We start from the raw sequence: 22,681 nt of genomic DNA, 5'->3' as shown, positions 1-22,681 counted from the left end.
CAGACGAGAGGTTCTGTTTATAAATATGAAAATCTTGTGGTCTATTAAAATTATGAAAATGATTGATTATGATAAACTAATGAACTCACCAACCTTTTGGTTGACACTTTAAGGCATGTTTATTCTCAGGTATGAAAGAAATCTTTCGCTGTGCATTCACTCATTTTAGGGATATTACTTGGAGTCATTCATGACATATTTCAAAAGACGTTGCATTCGAGTCGTTGAGTTCATCAAGATTATTATTAAGTCAATTATAGTTAGATATATTATGAAATGGTATGCATGCCATCAACTTTCGATGTAAAGAAAGATTGTCTTTTAAAAACGAATGCAATGTTTGTAAAATGTATCATATAGAGGTTAAATACCTCGCAATGTAACCATATGTTATTGTATTCGTCTTTATGGATTAGGACGGGTCGCTTCAGCGGTATTGTGTTAGTGATTGCAAGTAAATAGATTATATATGTATATGTATAATTATTGCATTCACTAAGCGTTAGCTTACCCCTCTCGTTGTTTACTTTTTAGATGCAGGTGCGGAGAAGGGGAAGGGGTTGTTGGGCACTAGATTCCCCTTATTGGATGCTTGTTGAAGCTTTTGGAAGTTGACTTAGAGTTTTGGGTAGTTTAGTCCCAAAACATGCTCGGGTGTTGTTTGGATTAAAACTATCATGTTAATGGGTCGAACTTACATTACATTTGATTAAGGGCCTTCGTTCCTTCTTTGTAAACATTAAACTTGTGATATTGGGTTAAACGGATTGTATGGAACGGTTTACGTTATGTAACCATTTAATTGGGCGTTAATGGTTTATTAAATTAAAAAAAAATTATCCGGCTGATTACGGGTTGGGTCGTTACAAGTGGTATCAGAGCATGGTCTAAGGGATTTAGGCGACTTGAGATAGGTGCCTAGACTTAGACTTATTTGTGCATGCATTTTATGCGGGACTTGTAGGAGACGGGTCGGACCGGGTTTTGTTAGTGCATAGATTTATGTAAACTAACTTGCGCATCTTGTTTTGTGTTGTATTTGCAATCATCAAGCGAGATAGACGTTGTACTAGTAAGTTAATGCGTTGTGCTCGCGTAATAATGACTAGCTACCATTGTTACGGGTTCAAATCGTGTCAAACGCACGATGTACGATGATTGTTGAGCAAGATGGGGCGTTGTGGTGTGCGTATATCGTTCTTGTTTGTTCCGTTGTCTAATTTATTTCGTTTTATAGAATGAATATGAGAAACGGGCATGATACCGAAAATGGAGGCCCGAGTGAGGATGCCGAGTTTACGGTCAAGGTTGAGGCCATTTTGAAAAGGCATCACACGGCCTTTCTTGAGGACGTTAGGAAGATATTCTTAGATTCGATTGACGAGCAAGTAGTTGATCTTGTTAAGGAACAAATTAAGGTCGTTCTTCACGAAGATAATGTTGGAATGCGAGACTTTTTCTACAAGAATTTCAAAGATGCTCAACCTCCCACTTTTGAGGGTGAACGGGACCCACTTAAGAGTGCCCGTTGGATCTCTGATATGGAGGGGGATTTTCGTACTTGTGAATGCTCTTTTGATAAGAAGACGAGGTATGGTTGTAGCATGTTAAGGGGTGATGCCAAGTTGTGGTGGGACGCGAAAATCCAACTTTATGGTGAAGAGCAATGCATGGAATTCAGTTGGGATGAATTCAAGGCGGAATTTTTCAAAGAGTACCGAACTTCGGCAAACCTTACTAGACTTAAGGACGAGTTGCGTGCCTTGAGACAAGGGTCGATGGATTTGAACACTCTCAAATCCGTTTTCTTGTCAAAGACCCAATTTTGCCCGGAGTATGTCGGGAATGATAAAATATTGAAGGAAGACTTCTATCGAATTTTAAACGACCACTATCAAGAGAAGATTAGTGTAACCACGGTGAAGACTTTTGATGAGTTGTTCGATATGGCCAAAGGTTTTGAGGCACTCGTTTTGAGGAAGAGTGGATTTACTTTTGGTAAAAGAAAATTCGAGGGTTCGAGTCAATCGAACTTTTCAAGCAAGAAGAACAAGAAGGGTTCCGAAAGTGTTGGTAGTGTGAAGAAGAGTGCTTCCGGGGGTTTTTCTTATTCGTGCTACAATTGTGGACAAAAGGGGCACATGGCTCGTGGTTGTCTGAACCAATCTGCTACAAACAAGCTCACTTGTTTTAATTGTAACAAAGAAGGGCACCGAAGGACGGAATGTCCCGAGTTGCGGGGTGATCATGTTAAGAAGTTGGAGAAAGCGGCGGGTACGGCTCGGGGGCGAAATTATTTAATGATTAATGATGAGGCTAAGCAATCCAACGAAGTTGTCTCAGGTACTTTCATGGTTAACTCTAATCTGGCAAGGATACTATTTGATAGCGGTGCTAATTTATCGTTTGTGTCTCCACATTTTGTGTCTAAGCTTGATAAATTGCTAGCTAAGTTAAGTCATCAGGTAGAAGTTGAAATAGCGGATGGTAAGACGATGCTAGGGGTTGATGTGTGTAATGATTGTAATATTATCTTTGGTGCCGAAACATTTAAAATTGATCTCATTCCGATGACTTTGGGTGAGTTTTGTAGTGACCCGAACTTTCCATGTTTATATATATTAATTGAGATTGATATTTACATGACTAAATGTTTCCAACGTGTTAAGCAATCAAACTTGTTAAGACTTGATTAAATGAAATAAGTTTAATATAGACAATTGATCACCCATGTTGACCGGCGGTTCACGAACGTTACAAAATTGTAAAAACTACATGTTGTGGTATATATATAGACATATATATATGGTTGACATAAGATTATGATGAGTAATTATCACACTAAGTATATTAACAATGTGTGATATACATAAGAAATGAGATTACTAAGTTAAGAAACTCGAAATGATATATATAACGATTATCGTTATGATAACGTCTACTAAATACATATGTATCATATTAAGATATTGATACACTATATTTAACATGATAAAATGATATTTAAATATATCATTAACTGTGTTAACAATGAACTACATATGTAAAAACAAGACTACTAACCCAAGAATTACGAAACGAGACTTATATGTAACGATTATCGTTGTAACGATATTTTAATGTATATATCATATTAAGAGATATTCATACATCATAATATCATGATAATATAATAATTTAACATCTCATTTGATATAATAAACATTGGGTTAACAACATTAATTGAGATCGTTAACTTAAAGGTTTCAAAACAACACTTACATGTAACGACTAATGAAGACTTAACGACTCCATTAGAATGTATATATACATGTTGTGTTTTGATATGTATTCTTACACTTTTGAAATACTTCAAGACACATATCAAAATACTTCTACTTAAAAAAAAATGCTTAAATTACATCCTCGTTCAGTTTCATCAACAATTCTACTCGTATGCACCCGTATTCGTACTCGTACAATACACAGCTTTTAGATGTATGTACTATTGGTATATGATATTGCTCTAAACATACATATTATTCGACGCAATATCAGTTATATTTCATCAGCTTTTATCATTTACAAAGACATTCAATGTATAATATTCAAGAAAAACGACAAAAGCGGACAAGAGCTTGCTGTTTGAAGAAACGACGATAAAACGATGGGTTTTAACCAAATTTATATCAAGAAACGTTTATCCGAATTCAAGAACGAAGAAGACTGAAGAAAAAGGTTACACAAGTCGTCCAAAATGGTACACATCGATACGGGATCAACAGAGAACAAACGAAAAAAATAAAAATATGAAAACTGCAAGATACCCATACGCGAATCGTGTAGGCTTACACGAAACGCGTAGTAATTTAGCCTTACGCGAATCGTGTGACCTCTACACGAAACGCGTAATGTTAGGCCGAGTTTAATCATTTATCAGATAAGGGCGGCTGCTTTATGTTTTAAAAAACCAATTCTTTTTCTTAAATGTGGTACAGCAAGGAATCAACAAGCCTACCTACTACTTGAAGATACATGTTAAATACGGAGTACTATCAACAGAATCAAGGACACATTTTTTAGACAAAAGATATCAAAGAACACAATTACTATACACATATTACTGTAAATTAATTTTAGTACTCCGCATTATTTTCATTCAGTTTCAATATTTAATATTTAGGATAGTTTCAAATATTTAGGGTGTATTGTTCGTGATTAAGGGTAATATTGTACGCGTAAAAAGGGTGTTATTATTTTAATTTTCTACCATTTGAAGTTAATGAAAGTGAAGAATTTTTAGTAAGTTTACTCTGTTAAAATTATCATTGTTATTATGTTTGCATATCTATATTTTTATGTTTACCTTAGTGTAATGAATAGCTAAATTTCCTTAGTGTTTGCTTAGATGTAGAGCCCCTAGTGAAATGGATTGTTATCAATTGTAAAAGTTAAAATGTAACTTTAGTATTTTTAATATTGAGCCTAGTTAAAAGAACCATTATTGTGTAATTAGGTATTTAACCCTTGTCACTTAATTTATTAAATTTAAATAACGAAAGTTGTTTTTATTTATATAAATTAAGCTTCAACATTAAAATGATCTAGACGAATTTATGGATAAATTATTAACACCAATTTAGAAATAAACTTCGGTGGTTTGGGTAATATCAATAATTATATGATAGTGAAATTGTAAAAAGGGAAACCGTTACGATTTGGGTATTGGCGAAAGTCAAAACTAGGCTAGGTCTCAATTTAAATACTTAGGGAATAGTAGCTATCTAAATAGAATCCGATGAAAATTAGATTTATTTTAGTTAGTCGTAACCTTATATTTATTCGAAAGAAAAATATAAAGTTTAATACTAAAACATTTTAATAAGGCTTAAAACTCAAAACAATCCATGGACCTAGGGGTGACACATTTAAGTAAACACTCCCATTTATCCCATTATTATTTCTTGTAAACTTATTGTTATCATTATTTACGAATTATTATTTTAAAATAAAAAAAAATATATACATAAAAACATTTAAATTTCGTAACAGACTGTTTGTCACAGTTTATATATCATACGCGAATCGTGTATGGTATACGCGAAACGCGTATGCCTGTAATTCAAACTGTACGACCAGATTCACACAATTCGCGTAGGTTTTAAATTAGGGTTTTAATTATTTAATTAGTTTAAAATTAGGGTTTTAGCCTTTTTACTATTATATTTAGGTTATTACTATATAATTTATTTTAGTTCTTATAAAATACTTTAATACATGTTAAATCCTAATAATTAGTGTTAATTATAATACTTTATAATTAGAAATTAGTTTACAATTAGTTAATTATTTTAATTCCTTTTAATTTGTAATAATCTTTTTAAACATGTCATTTAGTTAATTTAAATAAGTTTATATTATAATTGCTCAAAACAAAATTCTAAACATATAGTTTTATTAAAAGTTACTATTTTACTAATTACCATTTAGTAATATAATTAATGCATCATAATTAGTATAATTTCATTTAGTTCCTTTTTAAGTTAATTATTGTAATCTTGTAATTTTATTTAGTAAATTAGTTTAAGTTATTTTCTTTTACTGTTATTTTATAAATTCCTAATCCAAAACCCCCTTTAATTAAGTTTGACATCAAAGACTATTAAAAACCATTAAACACTCCATCTCCCTGTGGAACGAATCGGATTTACCGACAAACTAAACTACACGGATAGGACTAGTTGCCTATATATGTGTGAAATCAACCTGAATTCAATAAAATACCACATATACAATAAATCAATTCGTGTAACAAAACAACTCAAATCCGTTCAAAATAAAGGTTACGTTTCGCATCATCAGTATATACACTCCAATGATCAGCTCTTAGCAGCCCATTTGAGTCACCTAACACATGTAGGAACCATCATTTGGCAACTAGCATGAAATATCTCATAAAATTACAAAAATATGAGTAATCATTCATGACTTATTTACATGAAAACAAAATTACACATCCTTTATATCTAATCCATATAGCAATGACCAAAAACATCTACAAATACTTTCATTCTTCTATTTTCTTCATCTAAGTGATCTCTCTCAAGTTCTATCTTCAAGTTCTAAGTGTTCTTCATAAATTCCATAAGTATAGTTTCATAAAAATCAAGAATATTTCCAAGTTTGCAAGTCTACTTCCAAGCTTTCTAATCCATTTCAAGTAATCATCTAAGATCAAGGAACCTTTGTTATTTACAGTAGGTTATCTTTCTAATTCAAGGTAATATTCATATTCAAACTTTGATTCAATTTCTACAACTATCGAGTGAAAATCTTACTTGAACTGTTTTCGTGTCATGATTCTGTTTCAAGAACTTTCAAGCCATCCAAGGATCCTTTAAAGCTAGATCCATTTTTCTCATTTCTAGTGGTTTTATCCAGAAAACTTAAGGTAGTAATGATGTTCATAACATCATTCGATTGATACATATAAAGCTATCATATTCGAAGGTTTAAACTTGTAATCACTAGAACATAGTTTAGTTAATTCTAAAATTGTTCGCAAACAAAAGTTAATCCTTCTAACTTGACTTTTAAAATCAACTAAACACATGTTCTATATCTATATGATATGCTAACTTAATGATTTAAAACCTAAAAACACGATTAACACCATAAAATCGGATATACGTCGTCGTAGTGAAACCGGGGGCTGTTTTGGTTTGGATAATTAAAAACTATGATAAACTTTGATTTAAAAGTTTTTCTTCTGGGAAAATGATTTTTCTTATGAACATGAAACTATATCCAAAAATTATGGTTAAACTCAAAGTGGAAGTATGTTTTCCAAAATGGTCATCTAGACGTCGTTATTTCGACTGAAATGACTATCTTTACAAAAATGACTTGTAACCTATAATTCTGACTATAAACTTATACTTTTTCTGTATAGATTCATAAAGTTAAGTTCAATATGAAACCATAGCAATTTGATTCACTCAAAACGGATTTAAAATGAAGAAGTTATGGGTAAAACAAGATTGGTTATTTTTGCTTGTTGTAACTACGTGAAAATTGGTAACAAATCTATATTAATCATATCCTAGCTAACTTATATTGTATTATACATGTATTCTAATATATTATGTAATCTTGGGATACCATAGACACGTATGCAAATGTTTTGACATATCATATCGGCCCATCTATATATATTATTTGGAACAACCTTAGACACTCTATATGCAGTAATGTTAGAGTTAGCTATACAGGGTTGAGGTTGATTCCAAAAATATATATAGTTTGAGTTGTGATCTAGCCTGAGACGTGTATACACTGGGTCGTGGATTGATTCAAGATAATATATATCAATTTATTTCTGTACATCTAATTATGGACAACTAGTTGTAGGTTACTAACAAGGACAGCTGTGATGATCGCTCCAAATCCATATGGACGAACACGTCATTCATTGATTTCATTGCGAGGTATTTGACCTCTATATGATACGTTTTGTAACCATTGCATTCTTTTGAAAAGGCACACCATCAATGAATATTTAAATCAAAGGTTCTCGACATCTGATGATTTCTATATATAGACAATCACCGTAAATAATAGTTTACAATAGTAATTCCGTTGACAATGCAGTCAAAATAAGATACATGGTGATGATTTTGTGAATGCAAAGTTTTTTTAAATAAAGCATGCAAGACTCCATGTACATAGCTTGTATAACATGTAAGCAAACAGCGGAAGGCTTCTAGGAACCTGAGAATAAACATGATAACAAGTGTGAACACAAAGGTTGGTGAGTTCATAGTTTTAGTGTTTCGTATAATCTGTATATAAAAGTGGATCACAAGATTTCAGTTGTTTCATCCAGAAACGTTTATCAAAATATTCTACAAGATTGAGCACCCTGGTAACTAAACTTAACGTATATATAATTTGTACCATTTGTATAATCATCTTAATAATACACGCAAACCAATGTGTACGCTTCTCAAATAGCATACGTCCGTTAAAAGGCTAGTGCTCTAGCTCGGACGGGGATATCAAGCCCTATGGATCCATATACTACTACTCGTGCCCACCAGTTCTTATAACTGGCAGTTACTAGTTACCAAAGCTAAGGGATTTTCGGTTCAAACTCAGTGTAGAATTTAGTATGTACTTGTATCCATTGCGTTTAAAATAAAGTTCATGTATTCTCAGCCCAAAAATATATATTGCAAAAGCAATTAAAAAGGGAGCAAATGAAACTCACCTTAGCAGTACATAAAGTTGTTCACCAAAACGTGACCGAAACTCAGAATATCAAATAATCATAGATCTCAACCTAGAGAACATATGTTGGTCAATAAATGTCTATCAAGGTAGGTCAGGTCATTGTGTATCACAATCCTAATGCTCGAGATCGACATACAATAGTTATCAAAAGTTATTTCAAAAAGTCAATTTTGACAATTGTTTAAGAAAACGAGACGTGCCTTATATTAGGATTCATTTACTCGGTTGGTAATATTCAAAAATCCATTTTATCAATCTTGTAAACAAATTGTTTAAATCTTAATTGCAGATTCAAAAGCAATTTCAATTAACGTCAATCATAATTCAGTTGACCATATCTTTTAATCCGTTCATCGAAACTATTCAGCGTCTAAATGAAAAGTTATTGATTTTTCGCCAGCTTTCCAAAAACATGTATATCATATACCTTTTTCCAGTAATATATGGATTTAATTTGTGATTCATTATAAACTGTTTAACGATGAAATTTAACATACAAACATGTATAAATATATATACTCGAGCACTAGACATGTATACACTATTAATTTATAAAAGATAAAATATGAGAGCTTACATATCAATATTGAGATTCAATATTGTAGGAAAATACGTAGATGCAACAGAGATGATAAACACTAGATTTGACTTAGAAGCAAAACCCTCGAACAATACCCGTAACCTCATTAGTAATAACCCAAAGTTTCCTTAGCTCTATCTCGCTCGAAAACCATTTTTGAAATCTTTTGGACATAACCTCGTCGTAGTATTTTATGTGTAATACTAATAATAATACAAATACTACTAATAATAATAAGATTAATAATAATATTAATCTTAATAATAATAATAATAATAATAATAATAATAATAATAATAATAATAATGATAATAATAATTAATAATAATAATAATAATATAATTAATAAATATAATACGGAGTAGGAATGAAGAATGAGAACCAGAATGCAGAAATGGCTCGATTTATAGATGTGGCCAGATTTCAGACTCCATGCGATCGCATGAGTTTTCAGTGTTTTTGCCATGCGATCGCATGGCCACCTTATCCGTTTTTGTTTGCTAGTTCGTCGACATCAAATAGCGTTTACTGTAGCAAATAGTGTTTAATGTAGCAAATAGTGTTTACTGTAGCAATTCACTGTAGCAAAGTCATTTTCACTGTAGCAAAATAAGATTTCACTGTAGCAAATAGTGTTTTACTGTAGCAAAGTCATTTTTACTGTAGCAAATAGTGATTTTTGAAAACACTGTAGCTTTTCGGGTACTGTAGCAATTCGAAAATACTGTAGCAAATTAGTGTTTTACTGGTTCATCTTAAATGTTTTAGTTAACTTATCTAAATATCAATCGAATCAATAATCGAATGTTACTATCGTTTACTAAATAACTTGAAATCATATATATATATATATATATATATATATATATATATATATATATATATATATATATATATATATATATATATATATATATATATATATATATATATATATATATATATGCACATTAAGTTATATATATATTGTTCGTGAATCTTCGAGAACAGTCAAAGAATAATTGATTACATGAATATAGTTCCAAAACTTTGAGACTCAACATTACAGACTTTGCTTATCGTGTCGAAAACATTAAATCATTTAAAGATAAAGTTTAAATTTGGTCAGAAATTTCCGGGTCATCACAACAGCTGACTTAATAAACTTAAAACAGTAAAACGTTTTAAAAATGTTGTAAATATATTTTGAACATACTTTGATATATATGTACATATTTTTTATAGGTGCGTGAATCAACCAGTGGCCAAGTCTTACTTCCCGACGAAGTAAAAATATGTGAAAGTGAGTTATAGTCCCACTTTTAAAATCTAATATTTTTGGGATGAGAATACATGCAGGTTTTATAAATGATTTACAAAATAGACACACGTACGTGAAACTACATTCTATGGTTGAATTATCGAAATCGAATATGCCCTTTTTTACTAAGTCTGGTAATCTAAGAATTAGGGAACAGACACCCTAATTGACGCGAATCCTAAAGATAGATCTATTGGGCCTAACAAACCCCATTCAAAGTACCGGATGCTTTAGTACTTTGAAATTTATATCATATCCGAAGGGTGTCCCGGAATGATGGGGATATTCTTATATATGCATCTTGTTAATGTCGGTTACCAGGTGTTCACCATATGAATGATTTTTATCTCTATGTATGGGATGTGTATTGAAATATGAAATCTTGTGGTCTATTGTTACGATTTGATATATATAGGTTAAACCTATAACTCACCAACATTTTTGTTGACGTTTAAAGCATGTTTATTCTCAGGTGAATACTAAGAGCTTCCGCTGTTGCATACTAAAATAAGGACAAGATTTGGAGTCCATGTTTGTATGATATTGTGTAAAAACTGCATTCAAGAAACATATGTCGATGTAATATATTTCTATTGTAAACCATTATGTAATGGTCGTGTGTAAACAGTATATTTTAGATTATCATTATTTGATAATCTACGTAATGTTTTTAAAACCTTTATTGATAAAATAAAGGTTATGGTTGTTTTAAAAATGAATGCAGTCTTTGAAAAACGTCTCATATAGAGGTCAAAACCTAGCAACGAAATCAATTAATATGGAACGTTTATAATCAATATGAATGGGACATTTCAAGTTTGATATTGTCGTTGGTATGGATTGGCTCGATCGTTATAGGGCCGATATTGCATGCCATGAAAAGTCTATTCGTGTGAAGACCCCTAGTGGGGGAGAGTTAATTATTCATGGCGAGAAACGTAGAAGACTTGTGCCATTATGCACTATTGCACGGGCACGTCATTTTCTTAGTAGTGGTGGCATGGATTTTCTTACCCATATGGTTGATACTCGTGAAGAGCCACCATCCATTCGTGAAATTCCAGTGGTTAATGAATTTGAAGATGTTTTTCCGGATGAATTACCTGGTGTTTCGACGGAAAGACAAGTTGAATTTCGCACCGAATTGGTTCCGGAGCCTACCCCCATTGCTAAAACTCCTTATCGTTTAGTGCCAACGGAGATGCAAGAGTTGTTAAATCAAACCCAAGAGTTACTTGAGAAGGGTTTTATCCGACCGAGTGCTTCGCCATGGGGCGCTCCGGTTTTATTTGTGAAAAAGTAAGATGGTAGTATGCGGATGTGCATCGATTATCGGGAGTTGAATAAAGTGACGATCAAGAATCGTTATCCATTGCCTCGGATTGACAATTTGTTTGATCAACTCCAAGGCGTGACTTATTTTTCTAAAATTGACTTACGGTCCGGCTATCACCAAATGCGGGTCCGTGAGGAAGATACTGAGAAAATGGCTTTTCGAACGCGTTATGGGCATTATGAGTTTGTAGTTATGCCTTTTGGTCTTACAAATGCACCGGTGGCATTCATGGACCTTATGAACCGAGTGTACCAACCTATGTTGGACAAGTCGGTAATTGTGTTCATTGACGACATACTTGTCTATTCGAAAAGTATGAAGGAACATGAACGTCATTTGCGTGAAGTATTGAAAACTTTGCAAAATGAGAAGTTGTATGCTAAATTCTCAAAGTGCGAATTTTGGCTAAGGGAAGTGCAATTCCTTGGCCACATTGTGAATAAAGAAGGCATTCAAGTAGATCCGGGGAAGATAGAGACGGTGACGAGTTGAGAACAACCGACTACGCCTACAAAAATCTGAAGTTTTCTCGGATTAGCTGGTTATTATCGTCGGTTTATCCAAGACTTTTCTAAGATCGCTTCTCCATTGACAAAGTTAACGAAAAAGAACGCGAGATTTAATTGGGAAAATGAGCAAGAGATCGCTTTCCAATTGTTGAAGGAGAAATTGTGTCAAGCTCTGGTGTTAGTATTACCGGAAGGTGTAGAAGATATGACGGTTTATTGTGATGCCTCATTAAATAGAATCGGGTGTGTTCTAATTCAAAGAGGTAAAGTCATCGCTTATGCCTCTCGACAATTAAAGGAGCACGAAAAGAGATACCCGACTCATGATCTTGAATTGGCGGCGGTGGTACATGCGTTGAAAATTTGGTGCCATTACTTGTATGGTGTCAAATGTACAATTTATTCGGATCATAAGAGTTTGAAACATCTTTTTGATCAACGAGATTTGAATTATCTCAATGTAGATGGATGGATGTGGTAAAGGATTATGATTGTGAAATACTTTATCATCCGGGTAAGGCGAATGTGGTTGCGGATGCGTTAAGTCGAAAGAGTCAACATCCGGCAATACGAGTAGGATCGTTACGCATGATTATTACTAACGATTTTCTTGTAAAGCTTGGTGAGACTCAAATTGAAGCTTTTGTTAACAACAAGCATGAAGAACGAATCGTGGGGAAAACGGAGTCTATTACCTTAGGCTCGCATGGTTTGTTGTCTTTCCAAGGACGAGTGTGGGTGCCTAGAATGGGGGATTTTTGAAATGTCCCGTTCTTATTGATTAAAAACGTTCCATATTAATTGATTTTGTTGCGAGGTTTTGACCTCTATATGAGACGTTTTTCAAAGACTGCATTCATTTTAAAACAAACCATAACCTTTATTTCATCAATAAAGGTTTAAAAAGCTTTACGTAGATTATCAAATAATGATAATCTAAAATATCCTGTTTACACACAACCATTACATAATGGTTTACAATACAAATATGTTACAACAAAATAAGTTTCTTGAATGCAGTTTTTATACAATATCATACAAGCATGGACTCCAAATCTCGTCCTTATTTAAGTATGCGACAGCGGAAGCTCTTAATAATCACCTGAGAATAAACATGCTTAAAACGTCAACAAAAATGTTGGTGAGTTATAGGTTTAACCTATATATATCAAATCATAATAATAGACCACAAGATTTCATATTTCAATACACATCCCATACATAGAGATAAAAATCATTCATATGGTGAACACCTGGTAACTGACATTAACAAGATGCATATATAAGAATATCCCCATCATTCCGGGACACCCTTCGGATATGATATAAATTTCGAAGTACTAAAGCATCCGGTACTTTGGATGGGGTTTGTTAAGCCCAATAGATCTATCTTTAGGATTCGCGTCAATTAGGGTGTCTGTTCCCTAATTCTTAGATTACCAGACTTAATAAAAAGGGGCATATTCGATTTCGATAATTCAACCATAGAATGTAGTTTCACGTACTTGTGTCTATTTTGTAAATCATTTATAAAACCTGCATGTATTCTCATCCCAAAAATATTAGATTTTAAAAGTGGGACTATAACTCACTTTCACAGATTTTTACTTCGTCGGGAAGTAAGACTTGGCCACTGGTTGATTCACGAACCTATAACAATATATACATATATATCAAAGTATGTTCAAAATATATTTACAACACTTTTAATATATTTTGATGTTTTAAGTTTATTAAGTCAGCTGTCCTCGTTAGTAACCTACAACTAGGTGTCCACAGTTAGATGTACAGAAATAAATCGATAAATATTATCTTGAATCAATCCACGACCCAGTGTATACGTATCTCAGTATTGATCACAACTCAAACTATATATATTTTAGAATCAACCTCAACCCTGTATAGCTAACTCCAACATTCACATATAGAGTTTCTATGGTTGTTCCGAAATATATATAGATGTGTAGACATGATAGGTCAAAACATTGTATACGTGTCTATGGTATCTCAAGATTACATAATATACAATACAAGTTGATTAAGTTATGGTTGGAATAGATTTGTTACCAATTTTCACGTAGCTAAAATGAGAAAAATTATCCAATCTTGTTTTACCCATAACTTCTTCATTTTAAATCCGTTTTGAGTGAATCAAATTGCTATGGTTTCATATTGAACTCTATTTTATGAATCTAAACAGAAAAAGTATAGGTTTATAGTCGGAAAAATAAGTTACAAGTCATTTTTGTAAAGGTAGTCATTTCAGTCGAAAGAACGACGTCTAGATGACCATTTTAGAAAACATACTTCCACTTTGAGTTTAACCACAATTTTTGGATATAGTTTCATGTTCATAATAAAAATCATTTTCCCAGAATAAAAACTTTTAAATCAAAGTTTATCATAGTTTTTAATTAACTAACCCAAAACAGCCCGCGGTGTTACTACGACGGCGTAAATTCGGTTTTACGGTGTTTTTCGTGTTTCCAGGTTTTAAATCATTAAGTTAGCATATCATATAGATATAGAACATGTGTTTAGTTGATTTTAAAATTCAAGTTAGAAGGATTAACTTTTATTTGCGAACAAGTTTAGAATTAACTAAACTATGTTCTAGTGATTACAAGTTTAAACCTTCGAATAAGATAGCTTTATATGTATGAATCGAATGATGTTATGAACATTATTACTACCTCAAGTTCCTTGGATAAACCTACTGGAAATGAGAAAAATAGATCTAGCTTCAAAGGATCCTTGGATGGCTTGAAAGTTCTTGAAGCAGAATCATGACACGAAAATAATTTCAAGTAAGATTTCCACTCGAAATAAGATTGTTATAGTTATAGAAATTGAATTAAAGTTTGAATATGACTATTACCTTGTATTAGAAAGATAACCTACTGTAATTAACAAAGGTTTCTTGATCTTGGATGATTACTTGGAATGGATTTAGAAAACTTGGAAGTAAACTTGCAATCTTGGAAGTATTCTTGATTTTATGAAACTAGAACTTTCGGAATTTATGAAGAACACTTAGAACTTGAAGATAGAACTTGAGAGAGATCAATTAGATGAAGAAATTGAAGAATGAAAGTGTTTTTAGGTGTTTTTGGTCGTTGGTGTATGGATTAGATATAAAGGATATGTAATTTTGTTTTCATGTAAATAAGTCATGAATGATTACTCATATTTTTGTAATTTTGTGAGATATTTCATGCTAGTTGCCAAATGATGGTTCCCACATGTGTTAGGTGACTCACATGGGCTGCTAAGAGCTGATCATTGGAGTGTATATACCAGTAGTACATACATCTAAAAGCTGTGTATTGTACGAGTACGAATACGGGTGCATACGAGTAGAATTGTTGATGAAACTGAACGAGGATGTAATTGTAAGCATTTTTATTAAGTAGAAGTATTTTGATAAGTGTCTTGAAGTCTTTAAAAAGTGTATGAATACATATTAAAACACTACATGTATATACATTTTAACTGAGTCGTTAAGTCATCGTTAGTCGTTACATGTAAATGTTGTTTTGAAACCTTTAGGTTAACGATCTTGTTAAATGTTGTTAACCCATTGTTTATTATAACAAATGAGATGTTAAATTGTTATATTATTATGATATTATGATATATAATATATCTTAGTATGATATATATACAGTTAAATGTCGTTACAACGATAATCGTTACATATATGTCTCGTTTCGAAATCATTAAGTTAGTAGTCTTATTTTTACATATGTATTTAATTGTTAATACACTTAATAATATATTTACTTATCATTTAAAATAATTAACCAAGTGTATCAATATCTTAATATGATTCATATGTACCTAGTAAGACGTTGTTATAACGATAATCGTTATATATATCGTTTTTGAGTTTCTTAAATTAATAGTCTCATTTTTATGTATATAACTCATTGTTAAAATACCTAATGAGATACATACTTATAATAAAATCATGTTAACTATATATATAACCATATATATGTCATCGTATAGTTTTTACAAGTTTTAACGTTCATGAATCACCGGTCAACTTGGGTGGTCAATTGTCTATATGAAACCTTTTTCAATTAATCAAGTCTTAACAAGTTTGATTGCTTAACATGTTGGAAACACTTAATCATGTAAATAACAACTTCATTTAATATATATATAAACATGGAAAAGTTCGGGTCACTACAGTACCTACCCGTTAAATAAATTTCGTCCCGAAATTTTAAGCAGTTGGAGGTGTTGACGTATCTTCTGGAAATAAATGCTTGTATTTCTTCTTCATCTGATCTTCACGCTCCCAGGTGAACTCGGGTCCTCTACAAGCATTCCATCGAACCTTAACAATCGGTATCTTGTTTTGTTTAAGTCTCTTAACCTCACGATCCATTATTTCGACGGGTTCTTCAATGAATTGAAGTTTTTCATTGATTTGGATTTCGTCCAACGGAATAGTGAGATCTTCTTTAGTAAAACATTTCTTCAAATTTGAGACGTGGAAAGTGTTATGTACAGCCGCAAGTTGTTGAGGTAGCTCCAGTTGGTAAGCTACTGGTCCGACACGATCTATAATCTTGAATGGTCCAATGTACCTTGGATTTAGTTTCCCCCGTTTACGAAATCGAACAACGCCTTTCCAAGGTGAAACCTTAAGCATGACCATTTCTCCAATTTCAAACTCTATATCTTTTCTTTTACTGTCCGCGTAGCTCTTTTGTCGACTCTGGGCGGTTTTCAATCTTTGTTGAATTTGGATGATTTTCTCAGTAGTTTCTTGTATTATCTCCGGACCCGTAATCTGTCTATCCCCCACTTCACTCCATCAAATCGGAGACCTGCACTTTCTACCATAAAGTGCTTCAAACGGCGCCATCTCAATGCTTGAATGGTAGCTGTTGTTGTAGGAAAATTCTGCTAACGGTCGATGTCGATCCCAACTGTTTCCGAAATCAATAACACAAGCTCGTAGCATGTCTTCAAGCATTTGTATCGTCCTTTCACTCTGCCCATCAGTTTGTAGATGATAGGCAGTACTCATGTCTAGACGAGTTCCTAATGCTTGCTGTAATGTCTGCCAGAATCTTGAAATAAATCTGCCATCCCTATCAGAGATAATAGAGATTGGTATTCCATGTCTGGAGACGACTTCCTTCAAATACAGTCGTGCTAACTTCTCCATCTTGTCATCTTTTCTTATTGGCAGGAAGTGTGCTGATTTGGTGAGACGATCAACTATTACCCAAATAGTATCAAAACCACTTGCAGTCCTTGGCAATTTAGTGATGAAATCCATGGTAATGTTTTCCCATTTCCATTCCTGGATTTCGGGTTGTTGAAGTAGACCTGATGGTTTCTGATGCTCAGCTTTGACCTTAGAACACGTCAAACATTCTCCTACGTATTTAGCAATATCGGCTTTCATACCCGGCCACCAAAAATGTTTCTTGAGATCCTTGTACATCTTCCCCGTTCCAGGATGTATTGAGTATCTGGTTTTATGAGCTTCTCTAAGTACCATTTCTCTCATATCTCCAAATTTTGGTACCCAAATCCTTTCAGCCCTATACCGGGTTCCGTCTTCATGAATATTAAGATGCTTCTCCGATCCTTTGGGTATTTCATCCTTTAAATTTCCCTCTTTTAAAACTCCTTGTTGAGCCTCCTTTATTTGAGTAGTAAGGTTATTATGAATCATTATATTCATAGATTTTACTCGAATGGGTTCTCTGTCCTTCCTGCTCAAGGCATCGACTACCACATTTGCCTTCCCCGGGTGGTAACGAATCTCAAAGTCGTAATCATTCAACAATTCAATCTACCTACGCTGCCTCATATTCAGTTGTTTCTGATTAAATATGTGTTGAAGACTTTTGTGGTCGGTATATATAATACTTTTGACCCCATATAAGTAGTGCCTCCAAGTCTTTAATGCAAAAACAATCGCGCCTAATTCCAAATCATGCGTCGTATAATTTTGTTCGTGAATCTTCAATTGTCTAGACGCATAAGCAATCACCTTCGTTCGTTGCATTAATAAACAACCGAGACCTTGCTTTGATGCGTCACAATAAATCACAAAATCATCATTCCCTTCAGGCATTGACAATATAGGTGCCGTAGTTAGCTGTTTCTTCAATAACTGAAACGCTTTCTCTTGTTCATCATTCCATTCAAATTTCTTCCCTTTATGCGTTAATGCAGTCAAGGGTTTTGCTATTCTGGAAAAGTTTTGGATGAACCTTCTGTAGTAACCGGCTAGTCCTAAAAACTGGCGTATGTGTTTCGGAGTTTTCGGGGTTTCCCACTTTTCAACAGTTTCTATCCTTGCCGGATCCACCTTAATACCTTCTTTGTTCACTATGTGACCGAGGAATTGAACTTCTTCCAACCAAAATGCACACTTTGAAAACTTAGCATACAATTCTTCCTTCCTCAATACTTCTAACACCTTTCTCAAATGTTCACCGTGTTCTTGGTCATTCTTTGAGTAAATAAGTATGTCATCAATGAAAACAATGACAAACTTGTCAAGGTATGGTCCACACACTCGGTTCATAAGGTCCATGAACACAGCTGGTGCATTAGTTAAACCAAACGGCATGACCATAAACTCGTAATGACCGTAACGTGTTCTGAAAGCAGTCTTTGGAATATCATCTTCTTTCACCCGCATTTGATGATACCCGAAACGTAAGTCAATCTTTGAATAAACAGACGAGCCTTGTAGTTGATCAAATAAGTCGTCGATTCTCGGTAGTGGGTAGCGGTTCTTGATGGTAAGTTTGTTCAACTCTCGGTAGTCGATACACAACCTGAATGTACCATCTTTCTTCTTGACAAACAAAACAGGAGCTCCCCACGGTGATGTCCTTGGTCGAATGAAACCACGCTCTAAAAGTTCTTGTAATTGGATTTGCAGTTCTTTCATCTCGCTGGGTGTGAGTCTGTAAGGAGCAAGAGCTATTGGTGCAGCTCCTGGTACAAGATCTATTTGAAATTCAACGGATCAATGTGGGGGTAATCCCGGTAATTCTTTCGGAAATACATCGGGAAATTCTTTTGCAATGGGAACATCATTGATGCTCTTTTCTTCAGTTTGTACTTTCTCGACGTGTGCTAGAACAGCATAGCAACCTTTTCTTATTAGTTTTTGTGCCTTCAAATTACTAATAAGATGTAGCTTCGTGTTGCCCTTTTCTCCGTACACCATTAAGGGTTTTCCTTTTTCTCGTATAATGCGAATTGCATTTTTGTAACAAACGATCTCTGCTTTCACTTCTTTCAACCAGTCCATACCGATTATCACATCAAAACTCCCTAACTCTACTGGTATCAAATCAATCTTAAATGTTTCGCTAACCAGTTTAATTTCTCGATTCCGACATATATTATCTGCTGAAATTAATTTACCATTTGCTAATTCGAGTAAAAATTTACTATCCAAAGGCGTCAATGGACAACTTAATTTAGCACAAAAATCTCTACTCATATAGCTTCTATCCGCACCCGAATCAAATAAAACGTAAGCAGGTTTATTGTCAATAAGAAACGTACCCGTAACAAGCTCCGGGTCTTCCTGTGCCTCTGCCGCATTAATATTGAAAACTCTTCTGCGGCCTTGTCCATTCGTGTTCTCCTGGTTCGGGCAATTTCTAATAATGTGGCCCGGTTTTCCACATTTATAACAAGCTACATTGGCATAACTTGCTCCGACACTACTTGCTCCGCCATTACTCGTTCTGACACCATTTGTTCCTTTCGTTCTATTAACCCCTGGTCCGTAGACCTCACACTTCGCCGCGCTATGACCATTTCTTTTACACTTGTTGCAAAATTTGATGCAGAACCCCGAGTGATACTTTTCACACCTTTGGCATAGCTGCTTCTGATTGTTGTTGTTGTTGCGGTTATTATTGTTATTGGGATGATTGTTGTAGTTGCTGTTGTTGTTGTTGTTGTTGTTGTTGGGCCGTTTGTTGTAGTTGCGATTGATGTTACGATTGTTGGGATAATTGTTGCGATTATTGTTGTAATTGCTGTTGTTGTTGTATTGGTGATTCTTATCACCGTTTTCCTCCCACTTTCTTTTGACTTGCTTCACATTGGCCTCTTCAGCAGTCTGTTCTTTAATTCTTTCTTCAATCTGGTTCACTAGTTTGTGAGCCATTCTACATGCCTGTTGTATGGAGGCGGGCTCGTGTGAACTTATATCTTCTTGGATTCTTTCCGGTAATCCTTTCACAAACGCGTCGATCTTCTCTTCCTCATCTTCGAATGCTCCCGGACACAATAGGTACAATTCTGTGAATCGTCTTTCGTACGTGGTAATATCAAATCCTTGGGTTCGTAACCCTCTAAGTTCTGTCTTGAGCTTATTGACCTCGATTCTGGGACGGTACTTCTCGTTCATCAAGTGCTTGAATGCTGACCACGGTAGTGCGTACGCATCGTCTTGTCCCACTTGCTCTAGATAGGTATTCCACCATGTTAACGCAGAACCTGTGAAGGTATGCGTAGCATACTTCACTTTGTCCTCTTCAGTACACTTACTTATGGCAAACACCGATTCGACCTTCTCGGTCCACCGTTTCAATCCGATCGGTCCTTCGGTTCCATCAAATTCCAAAGGTTTGTAGGCAGTGAATTCTTTGTAGGTGCATCCTACACGATTTCCTATACTGCTAGATCCAAGGTTATTATTGGTATGTAGCGCAGCCTGTACTGCGGCTATGTTTGAAGCTAGAAAAGTACGGAATTCCTCTTCATTCATATTCACGGTGTGTCGAGTAGTCGGTGCCATTTCCTTCAAAATAGTCAAATGGAACAAGTTAATCATACAGAATATTAAGAGTAGTTAATAGTATTTCGTAGCATAATATGAACTCATTTATAAAAGCTTTTTCTTCATATTAGCGTTTTATAAGTTTAAATTCGGGTAGTACCTACCCGTTAAGTTCATACTTAGTAGCTAATATACAATTCAACTACTACAATTCTATATGAAAAAACTGATTATAATAATATTTCGCGTTCAAACTTTTACACAATATTTTACAAACTTACAATACCGCTTATTTTACATATAGCATGAAATATAGCACACAATAAATTTGATACAAGATAGTTGTGAAGATAATTCTAGCTAGTACACAAGTCGTTCAGCAAAGGCAATAAAGACACGTAATTCATACGTCCAGAAACAAGTCATGCATTCTGGTTTTACTAGGATTACTTCCCATCCTTGGTCTTGTGGAACATAACCGTTATGGCCGTTGATAAGACAGCGTGTTGTAACGTCGTCAAAGGGACGAGGGTTACGTAATGTCCAACAGTCCCGTAACAATCTAAAAACCTCATTTCTTACCTCAATTACCGACTCCGTCACTTGTGGGAACGTTTTGTTTAATAGTTGTAGCCCGATGTTCTTGTTCTCACTTTGGTGAGAAGCGAACATTACTAATCCGTAAGCATAACATGCTTCTTTATGTTGCATGTTAGTCGCTTTTTCTAAATCACGAAGTCCAATATTCGGATATATTGAGTCAAAATAATTTCTTAACCCATTGCGTAAAATAGCATTTGGGTTCCCCGCAATATATGCGTCAAAGTAAACACATCGTAACTTATGGATTTCCCAATGTGATATCCCCATCTTTCGAACGAAAGCCTTTTATAAACCAAGGCATTCTTGGAACGTTCTTCGAATGTCTTACAAACTGATCTCGCCTTAAATAGTTGTGCCGAAGAATTCTGACCGACTCTAGACAAGATTTCATCAATCATGTCTCCGGGTAGGTCTCTTAAAATATTGGGTTGTCTATCCATTTTGTGTTTTTATACTGTAAAATAGACAAGAATTAGATTCATAAAAAAATACTTATTAATACAAGCAATTTTTTACATATATCATAAAGCATAAGCACACTATATTACATATATTACACCACACGAATACAACTATCTTATTCCGACTCGCTTGCTTCTTCTTCTTCGGTTTTGGTTCGTTTTGCCAAGTTTCTAGGGATATATGATGTTCCCCTAATACGAGCCGTCGTTTTCCACATTGGTTTAGAAAAACCTGGTGGTTTAGAGGTTCCCGGGTCATTGTTACAACTTAAGGACTTCGGGGGTTGACGATACATATAAAGTTCATCGGGGTTGGAATTAGATTTCTCTATTTTTATGCCCTTTCCCTTATTATTTTCTTTTGCCTTTTTAAATTCAGTTGGGGTAATTTCTATAACATCATCGGAATTCTCGTCGGAATCCGATTCATCGGAGAATTGGTAATCCTCCCAATATTTTGCTTCCTTGGCGGAAACACCATTGACCATAATTAACCTTGGTCGGTTGGTTGAGGATTTTCTTTTACTTAACCGTTTTATTATTTCCCCCACCGGTTCTATTTCTTCATCCGGTTCCGATTCTTCTTCCGGTTCCGATTCTTCTTCAGGTTCCGACTCTTCTTCCGGTTCCTCTTCGGGAACTTGTGAATCAGTCCACGAATCATTCCAATTTACATTTGACTCTTCATTATTATTAGGTGAGTCAATGGGCCTTGATCTAGAGGTAGACATCTATCACATAATATCAAACGCATTAAGAGATTAATATATCACATAATATTCACATGTTAAAAATATATAGTTTCCAACAAAATTTGTTAAGCAATCATTTTT

This window comes from Rutidosis leptorrhynchoides, chromosome 2, assembly GCF_046630445.1.
Source record: "Rutidosis leptorrhynchoides isolate AG116_Rl617_1_P2 chromosome 2, CSIRO_AGI_Rlap_v1, whole genome shotgun sequence".
Taxonomy (NCBI): Eukaryota; Viridiplantae; Streptophyta; class Magnoliopsida; order Asterales; family Asteraceae; genus Rutidosis; species Rutidosis leptorrhynchoides.
This window is presented reverse-complemented; position numbering follows the sequence as displayed.